Source organism: Stegodyphus dumicola, chromosome 10 (assembly GCF_044657685.1).
Source record: "Stegodyphus dumicola isolate Sdum_Otavi_A_Nest chromosome 10, ASM4465768v1".
NCBI classification, from domain to species: domain Eukaryota; kingdom Metazoa; phylum Arthropoda; class Arachnida; order Araneae; family Eresidae; genus Stegodyphus; species Stegodyphus dumicola.
Window position 1 is genome coordinate 4,775,869 of NC_140777.1, and position 12,674 is coordinate 4,788,542.

At 32.7% G+C, this 12,674-nt stretch overlaps 1 long non-coding RNA gene across 5 annotated transcripts in view; it reads right to left on the bottom strand.

Annotated features, from left to right (window-relative positions):
- Nucleotides 1–7,495: 7,495 nt before the first annotated feature.
- The window catches only part of LOC146994854 (uncharacterized), a 75,998-nt gene continuing 70,819 nt past the window's right edge, over nucleotides 7,496–12,674 (bottom strand). For 4 of the 5 annotated variants that reach the window (XR_015043265.1, XR_015043266.1, XR_015043268.1 and 1 more), the window contains 3 exons: nucleotides 11,581–11,690; nucleotides 9,836–9,878; nucleotides 7,496–7,720 (listed from right to left, as the gene is read on the bottom strand). This is a non-coding gene — a long non-coding RNA (uncharacterized LOC146994854). The remainder of the gene's footprint in view (nucleotides 7,721–9,835; nucleotides 9,879–11,580; nucleotides 11,691–12,674) is intronic. The other variant, XR_015043269.1, reaches the window with a different exon arrangement.

A 12,674-nucleotide genomic window follows, 5' to 3' on the forward strand; every position in this document is an offset into this window, starting at 1 on the left:
ACAAAGTTTAATATTTTGTGTTTATACCTTTTGCACTCATAACGGCTCGTAATCTATTTCTCATAGAGAAAACCGAAGTTCTGGTTGTTGAGAAGGTTCTATTGGGAAAAAACCAAAGTCCTGATGGAAATTCTGTGACACTCGTGCAGGAGTACCACTCCTCATTATACAAGTTCATTATTACGAAATTTATGATTACTGACTTCTAGGTCCAATTTGTGCCATAAATTTTAAATTGAATTTATGTCGGACGATTCAGGTGGTATCTTTAACTCGCGAGTAACGATTGCCAGGTTAAGTTCACTATACCTTTAGGGTCCCCCCCGGGGGTCGACGCAGAGAACTCTGCGAAGCTACTGGCTAGGATCTGTACCTAGGCAGTCTCGGCCACGGGGGTATATCATTTTTGAACTTGGCGGTTCCAGAACCCCTGAGGGAAGACTGTTTGTACGGTTGGACCAAAGGGGGGAAAGGCTATAGGCCACTGGGCAGGTGGCGTCGCTTGCGAGCCATGGTATTGGTAGCGGTAATGTGGTGGCTATTAGACTACGACTCTGGTATTCCATGTCAAACCTTCTGCTTAGTGGTCTGCCCGGTAGTACTGGTAGGGGCGCAAACGACCGGTAGAGCGGCCAAGATTATAGGACCACACCTCATGGTGGTCTCGGTTCGCGGGGAGTGGTGACCCCCGTTGACCCGTTCAGACGTGAGAAATGAGAGCAACTTTTTGATCCGTCGCCCGTAAGTGTGGGACGAGGGGGCGGTGTATCGTTACATTTCTAAGCTCTTCCTGGGCACTTTAGTCTGTTAAACCACCTCCCGCCTGATACGGAGACATTGAGGGTGACAGACCCGGTAGTACGGTTGGAAGGCGACTGTGGAACCGGTAAATTTAAATACCTTTAGGGTCACCATCCAAAATTCGTCTGATAAATTAACATGAATGAGGTTTAACAAAATCTAATCACTTTCTCCTATTTATTTCTGAAATGAAAGGTTTCTTTCTAGCTGCCCTTACGTAATAACTTCCTCCATGTCAGCCATTCCGTAGAGTCTGTACACTAAAAGTGTGATGTGAAGTATTAGCAACATCTTTGGCCAACTGCATATAATGAAAGAATTTCTTTCTTAACCTCTTTGATAATGCAAAGTTTTCCCTTGTAGAAAACATTTGGAAGTAGTCCACTTTTAATTTTATTTTCTGTCGACAATGTCTCTTTGAACTTTTTGACAACACTTCTAACAGTTCTAACACTTCTCACGTCCAGTTGTATTCTTGGTGAATCTTTACATTATGGTAACTTGGCGATTTTTTGGCGAAAATTTTGCGACCAACCCTGCTACAGCAATTTTCTAGTTTTTTTGACGCCATTTTGTTTTCACGAAGTAAAGGCATTTTTTTTAACTCAACATTTTTTTCCAACAATCTACTAGCCGAATTACGCTTATACTAGAACTTTTATGGAACAAAAATGCTTAATCATGACGAAGATTAGGTGCGAAATTGGGAGATAGTGAAGAATAGCAAACTGCTTGCCGCGTATTTAAGAATTGCACATACACAGTATCCATGTACACGTCGACCTAATTTCACTTAAAAAAACATCCCAGAATCGCACAAAAATGGCATTGCGCACACACTTGACTTTATCTATCGACATATTTTCACTTAAAACGTCAAAGAAAATTGACAAAAATCCAATTCTTCTTACTCTTGTAAAAAGCGCCAAACAAATCAGTGGGCGATCCTGCACTTTAGCAGCAAAATTGTTTCTAAGTATTATTAGCTAAAAAATCACGACCGGAATTTTCCGGAAAAAGTCACGTTACATGTCTCATGATCTTTCATTTCTCTGAGACAAAATAATGTGTGATTCGAACTGTGTAATCCTCAGATTATTGCTAAACTCCTAGCTAGTAAGCTTTATCGCCTTACCAAAATATAGCCAAACTACCTGTTACCATATTCTTAAGATTAGCCAAAAAATTGCCCCAACAGGATTGGGAATGGTAAAAAAATTGCCCCAACTGGGGTGGGAAAAAATTGACCCAACTCATGTGGGAAAAAATTGCCACAACTGGGGTGGGAAAAAAATTGCCCCAACTAGGGTGGGAAAAAATTTGATCCAACTCACGTGGGAAAAATTGCCACAACTGGGGTAGGAAAAAATTGCCCCAACTGGGGTGGGAAAAAAATTGCCCCAACTGGGGTGGGAAAAAAATTGCCCCAACTAGTGTGGGAAAAATTGCCCCAACTGGGGTGCGAAAAATTGCCCCAACTGGGGTGGGAAAAATTGCCCTAGCCGGGGTGGGAAAAAATCGCCCCAACTAGGATGGGAAAAATTGCCCCAACTAGGGTGGGAAAAAATAGCACCAACTGGGGTGGGAAAAAATTGCCCCAAATGGGTTGGGAAAAATTGCCACAACAAGGGTGGGAAAAAATTGCCCCAACTAGGGTGGGAAAAAATAGCCCCAACTGGGGTGGGAAAAAATTGCCCCAACTAAGGTGGGAAAATAATTGCCACAACTACTTTTCCCCCTTCGCAATAAAGGAAATGCTTCATAATTTTAGCTGGTCATAAGGAACACAAGAGATAATAAACATGCAAATCTAGTCAAACTTTCGTTTTAATATGCCTTTCACAAAATATACAACAAAATCGTAAATTTGGATGTCAAAAATGTATTGCCAAAGATCATACAGCAAAATGAGGAAACAAAATTTAATATTTTGTGTTTATACCTATTGCACTCATAACTTTCTCATAGAGAAAACCGAAGTTCTGGTTGTTGAAAAGGTTCTATTGGGAAAAAACCAAATTCCTGATGGAAATTCTGTGACACTCGTGCAGGAGTACCACTCCTCATTATACAAGTTCATTATTACGAAATTTATGATTACTGACTTCTAGGTCCAATTTGTGCCATAAATTTTAAATTGAATTTATGTCGGACGATTCAGGTGGTATCTTTAACTCGCGAGTAACGATTGCCAGGTTAAGTTCACTATACCTTTAGGGTCCCCCCGGGGGTCGACGTAAAGAACTCTGCGAAGCTACTGGCTAGGATCTGTACCTAGGCAGTCTCGGCCACGGGGGTATATCATTTTTGAACTTGGCGGTTCCAGAACCCCTGAGGGAAGACTGTTTGTACGGTTGGACCAAAGGGGGGAAAGGCTATAGGCCACTGGGCAGGTGGCGTCGCTTGGGAGCCATGGTATTGGTAGCGGTAATGTGGTGGCTATTCGACTACGACTCTGGTATTCCATGTCAAACCTTCTGCTTAGTGGACTGCCCGGTAGTACTGGTAGGGGCGCAAACGACCGGTAGAGCGGCCAAGATTATAGGACCACACCACATGGTGGTCTCGGTTCGCGGGGAGTGGTGACCCCCGTTGACCCGTTCAGACGTGAGAAATGAGAGCAACTTTTTGATCCGTCGCCCGTAAGTGTGGGACGAGGGGGCGGTGTATCATTACATTTCTAAGCTCTTCCTGGGCACTTTAGTTTGTTAAACCACCTCCCGCCTGATACGGAGACATTGAGGGTGACAGACCCGGTAGTACGGTTGGAAGGCGACTGTGGAACCGGTAAATTTAAATACCTTTAGGGTCACCATCCAAAATTCGTCTGATAAATTAACATGAATGAGGTTTAACAAAATCTAATAACTTTCTCCTATTTATTTCTGAAATGAAAGGTTTCTTTCTAGCTGCCCTTACGTAATAACTTCCTCCATGTCAGCCATTCCGTAGAGTCTGTACACTAAAAGTGTGATGTGAAGTATTAGCAACATCTTTGGCCAACTGCATATAATGAAAGAATTCCTTTCTTAACCTCTTTGATAATGCAAAGTTTTCCCTTGTAGAAAACATTTGGAAGTAGTCCACTTTTAATTTTATTTTCTGTCGACAATGTCTTTTTGAACTTTTTGACAACACTTCTAACAGTTCTAACACTTCTCACGTCCAGTTGTATTCTTGGTGAATCTTGACATTATGGTAGCTTGGCGATTTTTTGGCGAAAATTTTGCGACCAACCCTGCTACAGCAATTTTCTAGTTTTTTTGACGCCATTTTGTTTTCACGAAGTAAAGGCATTTTTTTTAACTCAACATTTTTTTCCAACAATCTACTAGCCGAATTACGCTTATACTAGAACTTTTATGGAACAAAAATGCTTAATCATGACGAAGATTAGGTGCGAAATTGGGAGATAGTGAAGAATAGCAAACTGCTTACCGCGTATTTAAGAATTGCACATACACAGTATCCATGTACACGTCGACCTAATTTCACTTAAAAAAACATCCCAGAATCGCACAAAAATGGCATTGCGCACACACTTGACTTTATCTATCGACCTATTTTCACTTAAAACGTCAAAGAAAATTGACAAAAATCCAATTCTTCTTACTCTTGTAAAAAGCGCCAAAACAAATCAGTGGGCGATCCTGCACTTTAGCAGCAAAATTGTTTCTAAGTATTATTAGCTAAAAAATCACGACCGGAATTTTCCGGAAAAAGTCACGTTACATGTCTCATGATCTTTCATTTCTTTGAGACAAAATAATCTGTGATTCGAACTGTGTAATCCTCAGATTATTGCTAAACTCCTAGCTAGTAAGCTTTATCGCCTTACCAAAATATAGCCCAACTACCTGTTACCATATTCTTAAGATTAGCCAAAAAATTGCCCCAACAGGATTGGGAATGGTAAAAAAATTGCCCCAACTGGGGTGGGAAAAAATTGACCCAACTCATGTGGGAAAAAATTGCCACAACTGGGGTGGGCAAGAAATTGCCCCAACTAGGGTGGGAAAAAATTTGATCCAACTCACGTGGGAAAAAATTGCCACAACTGGGGTAGGAAAAAATTGCCCCAACTGGGGTGGGAAAAAAATTGCCCCAACTAGGGTGGGGAAAAATTGCCCCAACTAGTGTGGGAAAAATTGCCCCAACTGGGGTGGGAAAAATTGCCCCAACTGGGGTGGGAAAAAAATTGCCCCAACTGGGGTGGGAAAAAATTGCCCCAACTAGGGTGGGAAAAAATAGCCCCAACTGCGGTGGGGAAAAAATTGCCCCAAATGGGGTGGGAAAAAAATTCCCCAACTGGCGTGGGGAAAAATTGCCCCAACTAAGGTGGGAAAATATTGCCCCAAATACTTTTTCCCCTTCGCAATAAAGGAAATGCTTGATAATTTTATCTGGTCATAACGAACACAAGAGATAATAAACATGCAAATCTAATAAAACTTTCGTTTTAATATGCCTTTCACAAAATATACAACAAAATCGTAAATTTGGAAGTCAAAAATGTATTGCCAAAGATCATACAACAAAATGAGGAAACAAAATTTAATATTTTGTGTTTATACCTTTTGCACTCATAACGGCTTGTATTCTATTTCTCATTGAGAAAACCGAAGTTCTGGTTGTTCTGAAGGTTCTATTGGGAAAAACCAAAGTCCTGATGGAAATTCTGTGACACTCCTCATTATACAAGTTCACTATTACGAAATTTTATGTTTACTGACTTCTACCCAGGCAGCATGCATTCGTAAATTGCACGAGAAAAATACGTGCAATTTACGAATGGCCTTTCGTATAAAAAACGTTCAAGTTGAACGTAAAAATATCATAAAAAGTGTCCAGTGGCAATTACTAAATATTTACGTATATTTTTACGTTTTACTATACGTAACTTTTACGTAAAATTTAGGTATATTTACGCGAGAGACTACTGTTCATTCGCATCTTTTACGTATAATATACGTAAATTTCAGGGATTTACGTATATTTTTAGTAAAAATTTACGTAAATTTCCCCGATTTTTTACTGTATATAAACGTATATATTAGGTAAAAATTAAGGTAGATATTCCCCGTAATTTCATAATTTTAAATTTAGTAAAAAACTGTAGCAAACAGTTGTTTACTAAATAACACTTTAAATAAATTATTTGCTTTTCTGAAGGACATTTTCTTATGCCATGTAAATGAACAATAGCATTAATTGATTTAAAACATAGAACTCAGGTTTACAAAATTTATTGCATATTTTGTAGTCACTTTAAAATGAAATATTAAAAGTGATTTTCAGCCTTTTAGTGTTATGTAATTTTTGAATAGAAATTAATTTTTTTGCATTTAAATTTTCTAGTTATATATATTCCATATTGCTGTACATACCTAAAAGGTGGATATGTAAAAATTTGATATTAATTTTATCTTTTAATCATAATATGCAGAACATTTTTGCATAGATTTATATAAAAAAATAAGAGATTAAAATAAGCACATTTTACGAAAAATGCAGTAAATAGGTAATTGGAGATTTATGCAAATTTTTTACCAAAAATGTGCACTTATACACAGTAAAGAGGAGAAGACATCGGACTAAATTTTTACCAAAGTCATTCGTATATGCAAAGAAAACAGGGAAGATTTAGGTCAATTATTATCAAATATATAAGTTTTTGTACCGTAAAATACAGGGAATATCTACGTTAATTTCTATCTAAAGTACAATATAGTTAATTAACAAATTCAGTAAACGAATGTAGCACAAAAGAAAACATCATACGTTTAGATTATTTGAATGAGTGTGCTAAATTTTAAAATTGTTAAATATAGACCAGGAAATTGTAGAAAACTTTTCCAATAGTTTACCAAGTTGACTTTGTTATTTTCCTTGAAGATGAATGTTTAATGTCACAAATATTTCATTCATATCTTCAGATAATACACAAATCTATACATATTTATTTATGAAAATTCAGTTTATCCCAAACATGTTAAAGAAAATATTAATTTGCATGCAAGTTAATCGAGTAACTTCTGTTTTAATTACACACATAATTATGATATGTAAAAATTTTGCATTTATCAGTCAATCTTGCAATGTATTGTAATCTATTATTGTTGTCTTTTTCAGTTTAAAATCTTATAAATATATTAGATCAGTACTAAAAGTTCACCTCTACAAAAGAAATGCTTTACTGAGGTATTTTTAAAAAGTTCCCTTTTACAATGTATCTGTTAATTTCATAAATAAGTTCATAAAATTATGCAAATTCAAAATTACCTAAATATGTTCTTTATTTTATCTTATATACCAGATAAAATTTTAAAAAGTTAATTTGTTTAGGAATATTTAAGTTTTTAAATATTTATCTCGTGACTTTTTCTATAACATCATTATAAATATACATGTTGATGTGCACATACCAATTATTTTTTTTTCATCAAATAACTTTATGGTATTAAATGATTTAAAAAGAGGTAACTGGATAAAAGAAAGCAATTAGAAGTTGGCTAATTTTTTATTAATTTGTTGTCAAATGCTGTGCATTTTAGATTATGCTCATATGATGACAATGAGTTATTTAAATTATAAATTTATTATGAACATATCCCACATAAATTAACAAGTCTAAAATTTCAAGTTGTTTGAAGTATTATGAACTGTAATACTTGCAAAAGAAATACACATGAAATTAATTTAAGAATTAGGTTTATTTTACAGGTATTCGAAAACTGCAATTACTGTTAAACAATAAAAACTAACATTAAATCTGAAGAGCATATTTTTTTCAATAATAAAATTCCACATAGACTTCATGTAGCTTCGCCATATTTTTTCCATAGTTCGCTGTCTTTAATATCCTGCTCGATTTTTGTAAAAGTGAATTCTTTGTCACCCAATGTTTTGAGAACAGCTCCTAAACAAGAAAAAGAAAAATCTGTAATAATTTCACACTTCAGATGTTTTCAGTTTTTAAATATAGTTGAAGTATTAAAAGATGCATATAAAATGCACTGAGTATTTCATATTTAAAAATTTACATTTCAGTAATTAAAAATTTAATTTCATACTATCACACAGTAAGCTTCAATTATATACCTTACACAATGCCTATAATTTCAAGTAAAAAATACTTAAGATTTGTTTAGAACTGCAAGGTTGAGAAAGTCTTTAGTATTTAAGTACATGACTTACTTAATTTTGTATTAATTATATTGCATTAGCCTTTTCAATTTTACTCCTACATATAGTAAAGAATATTTGTTTTCTTACAGATAACTTTTTCTTAAATAAAGAGTAAGCAGAAAACTAATCACAACACTATATACATATAACAGAATACTTCATAAACATATACATGTCATTAACATACGTATATGCATTAACAGGCTATTTTACACATTTCAATAAACCGGAAACCAATACGCAATCAAAAGTATTATCAGTAAATTCCTCCAAAATCAGAGCAAAAATCTTTATGATAACAATGGCATCTCAGTTTGCAATATAAAATATTTCAAGTCTACATTCATGTGCATTCTAAGCAAACAGAAAGCTGAATAACAATAAAATTATAAATACCATAAAAAAGTTAAGAGCCACGTAGAATGATAGCAAGACTAAATGAAGTCTTCCTTCAAAAATCAATTTAAATTCAAAAATTTGCCTTCCTGTTTAACATCTCAAAATAGAGTTACTGCTTACACTAACTAAATTTTGTCACTTCTGTTGCACTAAAAATTGTCACTTCTGTTGCAGGAAATATTTGCTGCAAACTTTGTATGCAAATAATCCAGTGAAAAACTTTTAACTGTGGCTTGAATATTTTCTTTATTAAATAAATGAAAAATTCCCACATATTAATTTATGATCCACATGAAGCTTTTTACCTCTACCATATCATGCAGCTATTTTAAGATATATACTCTCATATAAAAGCCACAGAATTTTTTTACCAATATTAATATAGTATAAATCATTAATAAATCTTCTAAAAACAGCCCCAAAATTTCTGAATTTGATACCCAAAACATAATTCTACGTAACTGTTAATGTATGCATTTGCTTGCACATACTTAAAATGAATTATACACACAAAAACTTAACATATTAACTTTAAATTCTTAATTAGCAGGATGACTCAATTAAGGCAAAATATGAAAGAAATCTACCTGATGGAATAGTTGTAAAAGATATATTAAAAAAAAGCTAATATTGTTTACCTTACACATGGCAGAAATTGAGTAAACTGTATGCAGATGGATTATTTATTAGGAATAGAAGTTAGATCAAAGTACCAAAGTCACACTAGGGCTTTAACCATTTGGGTGCAAAGAAGCATCTCAATTTAAAAAAGAATAATTTTAAAAAGCTAATAGAATTTTATAACTTTTACAATCTAGTACAAATATTAGACACATAAACCACACTAAATGCCATTATTTACTTGCATATTTTCCTTCGTGTACTTTACTCCTTAATTTTTCAGGATATGATTTAGAAACAGAGTTATGGTAAAAATGTATACTGGTAAAAAAAAATATTGCTGAAACTGATAAGTCCTTTGAATTATATACTATAGTGCAAAGAGGGATGGAATATGTGACTAAATATGATAAATCAGATTACAATAACATTAAACAAATAACATGAAAAACTGAAAAAAGAAATTTTATTTGAAATTATTTTTTAACTCATGGAAAGACAGACAGTATTTCCAACTTATTAAATTCAATTATATTTTACCTTCGTCAAACCAATATTGGTAAGAGAGTTGTTGTACTTAAAATCGGTGCTAAGCTAAAGCTGCTTTCTTGCCTAATTTTATACTATTGAAAATACCGGTAATTGTCAAAGTTATTCGTACTCAATATGTGTAAGATTATTAATGAGCTGCCAAACCGCAGTTAACCATCTAATATACTACATTCAACGTTATTATTTTTCTTTTTGAATGTCAGGTTTTCATTATTTCTGCCAATATATCTGTAACAGGACATAAAGATTGAGTTAATGTAGAATAGAAAATTACCTTGCAAGTTAGCACCTTTACCTTAGTGGCAGTACTTCATTCTCTAGAAAAAACATTTTAAATTATTATACTTAAACAAAAAATTCATATTTGTTACAGCAAAACATCATTAACACAATAAACCAGAGTTGAATGCAAATCTAGTTTAACTTCATTCTTGAAAACTAGTTTATTACTTTCAATTTAATTTAAAAATAATAAAAAGTAAGGTACGTATTATGATGACTACCTAGATATCTCGCCTAAACTGGCAATCCTTGTAGGTTATACAGGTTAACCCTAACATAGGTTATAGAGGGCACTAAGATAGAGAGTATTAATCCCACACTAGGGACTCTAACATTTGGTAGGAACAGTTTGAACAGTTATACGTGTTTGTGCACTTGTAAGTTAATTGTTTTGACATTTAACGTGAAAATAATTATTTCAAGATGCCTCGCAAGAAGATTGTTGCCTCAGATAGTGCTGCAAAGAAAAATAAGGAGGCCATGGCCGCTGATATCAAGAAAGAAATCATAGATAAACATAAGCATGGTGACGGAATTGGCAAAGACTTGCGGCCTTTCAACATCGAAAATCTATACTATTCTGAAGAAGCAGGAAGAAATTAAGAAACCTGATGCAGCCAAAGGAATTATCGTTTCTTCCAAGCACTATAAAAGTACTCCTAGATGTTGAGAAGCTGTTGTTGGTGTGGATTAATGAGAAGGAGTTAAAATGTTGGTAACAAAGTTAAACTATTGTTATATTATTTACCAGTGTTATTTATTAGGAAAAATTGACTTGATTTTAAAATGTTGATATTTTTTGGGGTGTGGAACGGGTTAACTGAATTTCCATTATTTTCAATGGGGAAGCTTGTTTCTAGATACGAGAAATTCGCCATACCAGTTGAATGCTGGAACGAATTAAACTCATATCTCGGGGTTCCACTGTAGATATGTAAGCATGTGTATATGCATGTATGCGCATATATGTGTAAAGTATACACATACATACATAAAGAATATATACATGCACACACGAGCACCTACATTTAAAAATGCATGCATATAAACACACATTTCTGAATCTGGTCCTGATAACAGAAGAATACCTACATGAATCATAGGATTTACATTAATCAGTTTTATTAGAATTCTTAAATGCAGAGGATTTACATTAATCAGTTTTATTAGAATTTTTAAATGCAGAGGATTTACATTAATCAGTTTTATTAAAATTCTTAAATGAAATCTTCACTATCCGAAAATTCAGTTTCATTTCCGGCTGAAACTGTATCAGGACAATCTCATTTATATTATTTCCCTCTAATAACTGAACATTTTGAAAACCTTTTCTATTCCATGGAAAACTAATGCTAAATTAAACATACATTTTCTAAATCTGAAAATTTTAAGTTAGCTTAGAAACTGTAATCATTCTTTAAAAAGTTTGATTTATGCAGATGTTAGATCAATAAAATTACTTTCCTGTGGAAAAGTAATATGGCATTGAACAACACGATTTTACACATCAAGATATACTGAGTGAAAATACCTGAAATGTTTTATTTCTTGGTATCTCTGCAAGAATTGTATAAATAAGACTACCTCCCTTTTAACAAAAAATTTTTTAGTAAATACTATGAAGAAAATTGGTTACATTATTTACAGTTCATAATTAATAGAAAATAAATCATTTCTTAGCTTATCAGAATTTATTTTTATCACATTCATAAACAGTACTAATTTAAACAAACATACCATTATGATTTCAATAACTATGAAATAGAAAATCCAAATCTGCATCTTTGATGGTCTAGTAGATTGGACGTCCCGTTTACTACAATTCAGCAGGGTGCTGACTCCCCAGACTGTAATATATATATATAATTAATTTACAAGGGAAAAAGCAACAAAAATATAAACAATTTCTTGGTTTTATATAAGCATTTCTGCACATTTACAATTTTAATTTTTTTAACTAGCTAGTTATATCAAAATACATGATTTAGTAAAATATAATTCAAATAATTTAAGGTATTTTAGATCAAATACTAATTTTTTCATGCAAGTCTAATAATCAACATAACTATCAAGTTTTTACTTCGAAAATTATGTTTAGAGCACCTTGAAGCTGCAGTAAATAGTAATAAATTTATTCAAAACTGAAAGTAAAGCATTCCTCCTACTTGATCGGAGCGTAGGTAAATAAATAATAGTGTTAAATGCGAATTAAAACCGATAATTATAAATAAATAATAATGTTAAATGCGAATTAAAACCGATAATTATAAATAAATAATAATGTTAAATGCGAATTAAAACCGATAATTATAAATAAATAATAATGTTAAATGCGAATTAAAACCGATAATTATAAATAAATAATAATGTTAAATGCGAATTAAAACCGATAATTATAAATAAATAATAATGTTAAATGCGAATTAAAACCGATAATTATAAATAAATAATAATGTTAAATGCGAATTAAAACCGATAATTATAAATAAATAATAATGTTAAATGCGAATTAAAACCGATAATTATATAATAATGCATAAATGCGAATTAATGCGAATTAAAACCGATAATTATAAATAAATAATAATGGTAAATATGAATTAAAACCGATAATTATAAATAAATAATAATGTTAAATGCGAATTAAAACCGATAATAATGTTAAATGCGAATTAAAACCGATAATAATGTTAAATGGGAATTAAAACCGATAATTATAAATAAATAATAATGTAATTAATTATTATTTTTATATGTTTTTTTCCCTTTTGCTTTTCATTTCTTACATATATACGGATAATTAAATATAATAAGAAGATTAATTATTATTT